This window comes from Orcinus orca, chromosome 4 (assembly GCF_937001465.1).
Source record: "Orcinus orca chromosome 4, mOrcOrc1.1, whole genome shotgun sequence".
NCBI lineage: Eukaryota > Metazoa > Chordata > Mammalia > Artiodactyla > Delphinidae > Orcinus > Orcinus orca.
The window spans coordinates 133556089-133564510 of record NC_064562.1 but is presented as its reverse complement, the minus strand read 5'-3'; the positions used below and the strand labels follow the sequence as shown (position 1 = coordinate 133564510).

The 8422-nt window shown below is 37.8% G+C and overlaps 1 pseudogene; it reads left to right on the top strand.

Moving 5' to 3' along the window:
• The first annotated feature begins 5852 nt into the window (after positions 1 to 5852).
• LOC101278533 (protein LTV1 homolog) lies at positions 5853 to 7495 on the top strand (annotated as a pseudogene).
• The last annotated feature ends 927 nt before the right edge of the window (positions 7496 to 8422 follow it).

The window sequence follows — 8422 nt, the reverse complement described above, 5'->3', positions numbered from 1 at the left end:
CGCGTACCGCAAAAAAAAAAGAAAGAAAGAAACATGGAAGAAAAAAGGAAAAAAACTACACCAAGGCACATTATAATGAAATTACTTAAAACCAGTGCTAAAGGGAAAATCTTAAAAGCAACCTGAGGACACAGACAATATACAGAGACACAAAGATAGTGATGACAGATTTCTTGAAGAAAACAATGCAAGCTAGAAGACAAGTACAGCAACATCTTTAAAGTACTAAAAGAAAAGTATGATAAACTCGAGGTTCTTTACCCAGGAAAAATATCATACAAAGCAACAAAGTAAAATAAAAACTTTTTCAGGCACACAAAAGCTGAAAGTTTTCATCACTAGAAGACTCACACTACAAAAAATGTTAAAATCCTTCAGGCAGAAGTAAAATGATACCAGATGCAAACCTGTATCTACACGATGGACTGAAGATCATTGGATCTGGTAATCACGAGGGTAAATATAAAGAAAGTTGCTAACATACAAACAGCACATACAACTCAACAACAAAAAAACAAACAACCCAATTGAAAAATGGGCAAAAGACCTTAATAGACATTTCTCCAAAGAAGACATACAGATGGCCAGTAGGCACATGAAAAGATGCTCACCGTCACTAATTATTAGAGAAATGCAAACAAAACTACAATGAGGTACCATCTCACATTGGTCAGAATGGCCATCATTAAAAAGTCTATAAATAACAAATGCTGGAGAGGGTATGGAGAAAGGGAACCCTCCTACATTGTTGGTGGGAATGTAAGTTGGTGCAGTCACTACAGAAAACGGCATGGAGGTTCCTTAGAAAACTAAAAATAGAGTTACCATATGATCCAGCAATCCCACTCCTGGGCATAAACCCGAACAAAACTATAATTCAAAAAGATACAAGCACCCCTATGTTCATAGCAGCACTGTTTGCAATAGCCAAAACATGGAAACAACTTAAAGGTCCATCAACAGATGAGTGGATAAAGAAGATGTGGTACATATATACAATGGAATACTACTCAGCCACAAAAAGGAACAAAATAATGCCATTTGCAGCAACATGGATGCAACTAGAGGTTATCATACTAAGTGAACTAAGCCAGAAAGAGAAAGACAAATAACCATGATATCACTTATATGTGGAATCTAAAATATGACACAAATGAACCTATCTGCAAAACAGAAACAAACTCACAGACATAGAGATCAGACTTGTGGTTGTCAAGGGGGAAGGGGAGAGGCAGAGGGATGGACTTGGAGTTTGGTATAGGTAGATGCAAACAATTACATTTAGAATGGATAAACAACAAGGTCCTACTGTATAGCACAGGGAACTATATCCAGTCTCCTGGGATAAACCATAATGGAAAAGAATATTAAAAAAGAAGATCAGGAAAAAGACAAGGTTGCCCACTCTTGCCACTCTTATTCAACATAGTTTTGGAAGTTTTAGCCACAGCAATCAGAGAAGAAAAGGAAATAAAAGGAATCCAAATCGGAAAAGAAGTAAAGCTGTCACTGTTTGCAGATGACATGATACTATACATAGAGAATCCTAAAGATGCTACCAGAAAACTACTAGAACTAATCAATGAATTTGGTAAAGTAGCAGGATACAAAATTAATGCACAGAAATCTCTGGCATTCCTATACACTAATGATGAAAAATCTGAAAGTGAAATCAAGAAAACACTCCCATTTACCATTGCAACAAAAAGAATAAAATATCTAGGAATAGACCTACCTAAGGAGACAAAAGACCTGTATGCAGAAAATTATAAGACACTGATGAAAGAAATTAAAGATGATACAAATAGATGGAGAGATATACCATGTTCTTGGATTGGAAGAATCAACATTGTGAAAATGACTCTACTACCCAAAGCAATCTATAGATTCAATGCAATCCCTATCAAACTACCACCGGCATTTTTCACAGAACTAGAAAAAAAAAATTTCACAATTTGTATGGGAACACAAAAGACCCCGAATAGCCAAAGCAATCTTGAGAATGAAAAAAGGAGCTGGAGGAATCAGGCTCCCTTACTTCAGACTATACTACAAAGCTACAGTAATCAACCCAGTATGGTACTGGCACAAAAACAGAAGTACAGATCAATGGAACAGGATAGAAAGCCCAGAGATAAACCCAAGCACATATGGTCACCTTATCTTTGATAAAGGAGGTAGGAATGTACAGTGGAGAAAGGACAGCCTCTTCAATAAGTGGTGATGGGAAAACTGGACAGGTACATGTAAAACTATGAGATTAGATCACTCCCTAACACCATACACAAAAATAAGCTCAAAATGGATAAAAGACCTAAATGTAAGGCCAGAAACTATCAAACTCTTAGAGGAAAACATAGGCAGAACACTCTATGACATAAATCACAGCAAGATCCTTTCTGACCCACCTCCTAGAGAAAGGGAAATAAAAACAAAAATAAACAAATGGGACATAATGAAACTTAAAAGTTTTTGCACAACAAAGGAAACCATAAACAAGACCAAAAGACAACCCTCAGAATGGGAGAAAATATTTGCAAATGAAGCAACTGACAAAGGATTAATCTCCAAAGTTTATAAGCAGCTCATGCAGCTTAATAATAAAAAAACAAACAACGCAATCCAAAAATGGGCAGAAGACCTAAATAGACATTTCTCCAAAGAAGATATAGAGACTGCCAACAAACACATGAAAGAATGCTCAACATCATTAATCATTAGAGAAATGCAAGTCAAAACTACAATGAGATATCATCTCACACCAGTCAGAATGGCCATCATCAAAAAATCTAGAAACAATTAATGCTGGAGGGGGTGTGGAGAATAGGGAACACTCTTGCACTGCTGGTGCGAATGTGAATTGGTACAGCCACTACAGAGAACAGTATGGAGGTTCCTTAAAAAACTACAAATAGAACTACTATATGACCCAGCAATCCCACTACTGGGCATATACCCTGAGAAAACCATAATTCAAAAAGAGTCATGTACCAAAATGTTCATTGCAGCTCTATTTACAATAGCCTGGAGATGGAAACAACCTAAGTGCCCATCATCGGATGAATGGATAAAGAAGATGTGGCACATATATACAACGGAATATTACTCAGCCATAAAAAGAAATGAAATTGAGCTATTTGTAATGAGGTGGATGGACCTAGAGTCTGTCATACAGAGTGAAGTAAGTCAGAAAGAGAGAGACAAATACTGTATGCTAACACATATATATGGAATTTAAGAAAAAAAAATGTCATGAAGAACCTAGGGGTAAAACAGGAATAAAGACACAGACCTACTGGAGAATGGACTTGAGGATATGGGGAGGGGGAAGGGTAAGCTGTGACAAAGCGAGAGAGAGGCATGGACATATATACACTACCAAACTTAAGGTAGGTAGCTAGTGGGGAGCAGCCACATAGCACAGGGAGATCAGCTCGGTGCTTTGTGACCGCCTGGAGGGGTAGGATAGGGAGGGTGGGAGGGAGGGAGACGCAAGAGGGAAGAGATATGAGAACATATGTATATATATAACTGATTCATTTTGTTGTAAAGCAGAAACTAACACACCATTGTAAAGCAATTATACTCCAATAAAGATGTTAAAAAATAAAAAAAAAAAGAATGTATACGTGTGTATAACTGAGTCACTGTGCTGCACAGCAGAGATGGGCACAACACGGTAAATCAACTACACTTCAATAAAAAAAGAAAAATTTTAAATTATTATTTTATTATTATTAATCTTTCAAATATAATCAACCATTCAAAGTAAAAATGGTGACAATGTATTAGGTGCTTAATAAGATATCTAGAAGTAAACTGTATGATGACAGTAGCAAAAAGGCAGAGAGTAAAGTAATGGAAATATATTATATTTATATTCTCATTCTGTATGTAAAATAGGTTATCACTCGGAGGTAGACTGTGATAAGTTAAAGCTGTATAATACACACTCTAAAACAACCTAGCAAGTAAGATGGCCAAGAGTTACAGCTAATAAGCTAACTATGGAGGTAAAATGGACTCCAAAAAAAGTATACAATTAATCCATTAGATGACAAAAATAAAAAAGAGGGAAGAGGAATACTGTGCATATTTGATATAACAAATTAATTTTGGAATTTCACAATACTAATTTCTTGCTCTTAATGCACTGACTTATATTTACAAAGATATAATTTTCTCTCTACCTGCTATATTATAATCACTTCAAATGTCACAATCAGTTATATAAACATGTAAATCAACACATTTTCTTATGGACTACATTATATTCTAAATTATATTTGTTTCCAAGCCTAACCCAAGATTCTTTTTTTGCATCATTCTCAAACATTCTCAAGCAATTCTCAGATTGTTATCTCTATAGAAAATTAAAAATATAAGACAGATATGTCAATGCCTCATAAAACAAAGTGGGAGCATATCCTCTAATTTACACCTAGCCTCCACATAATATGGTAGGAACATTCTTCAGTGGCATGAAGAATGCTAACAAATGGTCATTTCCATTTTCTGTTCTATAATTCAGACTGGAGGGGAAAAATCATGAAAGTTAAATGGAGGAAATTTGATTTGACCTTTGTAACTAAACTTTCTGTTATCCAAATCTGAACGTCTTCACTGACTAGTAGGTTACCTATATAGCAGAAACAATTATCATCAGGGATGAGACTAGACGTGCTACTGGTACTTTCCTCTGATGATTGCTCTGTCTTCTGAATCAGCTGCCTCTGAGCTAACTAAATACCTCAGCCTTAAAAGTGGGGGTGGACTGGGGGGCACTGAAATTACCTCTCACATATTGATGGACAGAGGATATATATCTACTGGGAGGGAGTTCCATTTACCTGGCTTCAGGTTTTATGTAGAAGTGCATCTACTGAAGTAACTAACCTTTCTGACTTCTGCTCCAACCAGGTGAGGAATGATGTACCTGACTGGAAAGTTTGGGGGAATCAACTGGGCCATTCAATATAAGCCATTCCTCTTTCAGTGACAACCTGACCTCAGGAGCCATGCACAGCTCTCTGTGATGGAGTAAGGGACCTGCCATAAGAGTGACACTTGTGCTTGTCAGCTGTGCCAGTGGCAAGGTGGGTAACCATGTCTAAATTGGGGGTGCATACCTATTTGGCCATAGATCTTAAGAAATCCAAATTGTTATTTAACTAGGCAAAATTAGTAGACTTATTAATGAACAAATAACAACTAGTGGAGGCCTATATTATGAAGAGAATAAGTTTCATTTTGGGGTTAAATAAGGTAGAAACAACACTCAGTGAACACATGGAAGCCAGAGACTAAGAGTTTAATTTAAAAGGACAATCTCTGGAGTTCTCTGATTCTAGAAATCAGCTTTCTTTTTAATAAAAGTGATATATTAAGTGATTAGTTTCTTCTCTTGGGAGCCTACATCTGTCTCTATATTGGTTCCAGACTCAGGATGGGGAGAAGGGATGAAGTACTTATTGGTCCAACATCTTGGTAAACGGGCAGGCAACCTTGAGAAATAAATAAGAAATGGATGAGGGAGGGGACAAAATATCATGGGAAACCAGTGTTTTGATCAAGGCTGGGGCTTTACTGTGTTAGGCCATGTGGGTTTTCAAGCCTGAGTGGGGCACAGAGTCAGACAGGTAACTTGAGACTCTTTTGGCAGCTTTGGCTGACCTTGCAGGTGTAGCTGAGGCAGGGATTAAGTGTTTTTCGGCATTGTTGGGTGGAATAATATTTGCAGCTTTTATTGTGTCTCTGAGCCAATTCTTCAGACCTGCAGTGTGAAGTCCAAGAGTAGATGTATGGCATGGCCTTAAGACGTGGCTACTAGGTAGGCCTTGTCCACTTCCAAGATGTGTCACCTGCTCTGGGACCCTCAGGTCACTGTTCTTGGTGTGAGCCCCACACAGCAACAGAATGGGGGGGAAAGCTCTTTAGAGAGAGGAAAACTGTGCCTTTTCCACATGGTCCATTTGAGTCACAGAGTCTTTAGTAGCAGATGAAAATGCACCCCAGAGGGTTCTGTTGCCTACACGAAATAAATGAAGAACGTGAGCAAAACAGAAGAAGTTATGAAGAGTTCTTTGACAATGATTATAACTACCTACGGCACTTGAAAGAATCACCTGGGCCCTATGGGCTTAAATTCAAAATACCTTCAGCGTAACAGGAGAGATGAGAAAGAGGAAACTTTAATAATTCTAGGCCATGGATTTACTTTGCCTTAATCAGAGTTTGCATCAGAATTTAAGGAAGGTATTGAATTGGTAAATAGAACAGCTGCTATTTTGGGTCCTCAACTGGATTTGGATCCTGACGTTGTTGCAGCTCTTGGTGATGATGTGAAAATGATTTTATCCTTCAGGCTGATGAGGAACAAGAGAGGAAGAGGGAATAGATGGAAAGAAATCTAAAGCTGAAAATGGCAGTGAGTGGAAAGATATGGATGGGAAGGAAAGTGATAGGGAGGAATGATGACTATGATTTTTTTTTTCTTTTTTTCTTTTTGTGGTACACGGGCCTCTCACTGTTGTGGCCTCTCCCGTTGCGGAGCACAGGCTCCGGACGCGCAGGCTCAGTGGCCATGGCTCACGGGCCCAGCCGCTCCGCAGCATGTGGGATCCTCCCGGACCAGGGCACGAACCCGTGTCCCCTGCATCGGCAGGCGGACTCTCAACCACTGCGCCACCAGGGAAGCCCGATGACTATGATTTTTAAAGCCCGTTCGCAAATGAAGATGATTTCGTCTGCCTGTGCAAACCTCGTGAAGTATAGGAAGCCATTTTTTTAGGAAGAAGAAATAAAAGGTCACTTCATAGAGAATTCTATTACTTCCTCAGTCGCGAGAAGAAATGAGCAGCTGACCCTACATGAGCAGTTTGAGAAGTTTTATGAGCAATTAAGATAATAACAAGATTGGAGCGCCAGATAATGCCAAATTGGAGGATTCCATTCATGTATCAATAGATAGCAATCGGTTACATGAAGTTTTTAATGACGAATGCAAAGAGAAGGCAGAGAATTGTATGAAGTTGAATACACTTTAAGACTCTGAGGATGAAGGTCTGCCAGTTAATGATATTGATGAGTCTGAGGAAGAAGAGATGGTTTCTCTAGTTCTAGAAGAAGCAAAAGAGAAGTGGCATTGTGAATTCATTTGTAGCACATGCTCACATTTATTCAACCATCCTTAGCTTATCAAATATTAACCAAAGCCCAAACAAATCCAAGTATTTAATAGGACAGGAATACCTCTCAATGGCTTACCAGAGAAAGGACTCACAGCAAAACAAGTTAATAAATGCAGATGATTAATGGCAATGATCTACTTAAGGTATCAACTCAACCACGTTCTAAAAATGAAAGCAAAGAAAATAAAAGAGCAAGAAAGCAAGTTATAAAAGAAGAGCACAGGGAACAGAGAGCAGAGAAGAAAGCTAACAAATTAGCCTTCAAACTGAAGAAACGAGAGCAGGAAAACGAGTGCTGCATTTGAAGAATGTTGAGGGTCCAGAGTTATAAAAATGGGACATTTAAGAAAAGGCACATCCTCCATTAAGGACTCCTCATTATGTTCAATCATGAATTACAATCTTCAAATGAGAAAACTCTGTAATTTTTATTGATAGGTACTGAAAAAACAAGTGTAGTATTTGAACTAATTTTATAGCTCAATTATAAAATAATTGTAGAACAAGTTTTCCCTGCTGACCATCAGGTACCTCCTGCCATAGTTTTATTTTAATTGTAATGTCTATTTACATTGTTTTGAAGGTTTAATTAAATTTAACGTTATGCTATAAACTTTACATTATCGCTAAAATAAATAATTTCATGAATGTGAAATGTTTGGATAAATTATTAGAAAATATCTTCATGACTTAAATCCAAAGGCAACAAAGTTCCATAAGGGCCATGATACTAATGGGTGGAGTCTTAGTTTTAAATTCCTAGTGCAGGCCCTCAATGGGCAGGTGTAATTCAGCTGCCCTGATAATTTTCCTTCTTATTCTGCTTTAAACTATACTCAGGGCCAAGGAGAAATCTGTGAAAGGGTTCACTTTAGGAGTCATGCAGCTTTGCCTATGGCCTCAAAACTCACCCTCTCACCACTATAACACAGACTGTCTTTAATACACAGATTCTGATGGTAGTTTTAGATACGAGACCCAAACTATTATTTCACCAAGGGAAGAGTGATAGTTTTTATCAATGAACAACTAACAATGGAGGAAGCTGTTATAATAAAAATACTATTTCATCTTCTTTTCTTAAGGTAAAGAAACAATCCTGAAAATAAGGCAACAAAGCCTAAGAAAGTGATTTAACAGGGATGTTTCTGGAACATTCTAAATCTAGAAATCAGATATGCTTTAGAAATTAGGAAGAAATGGGGGACTTCCCTGGTGGTCCAGTGGTTGGG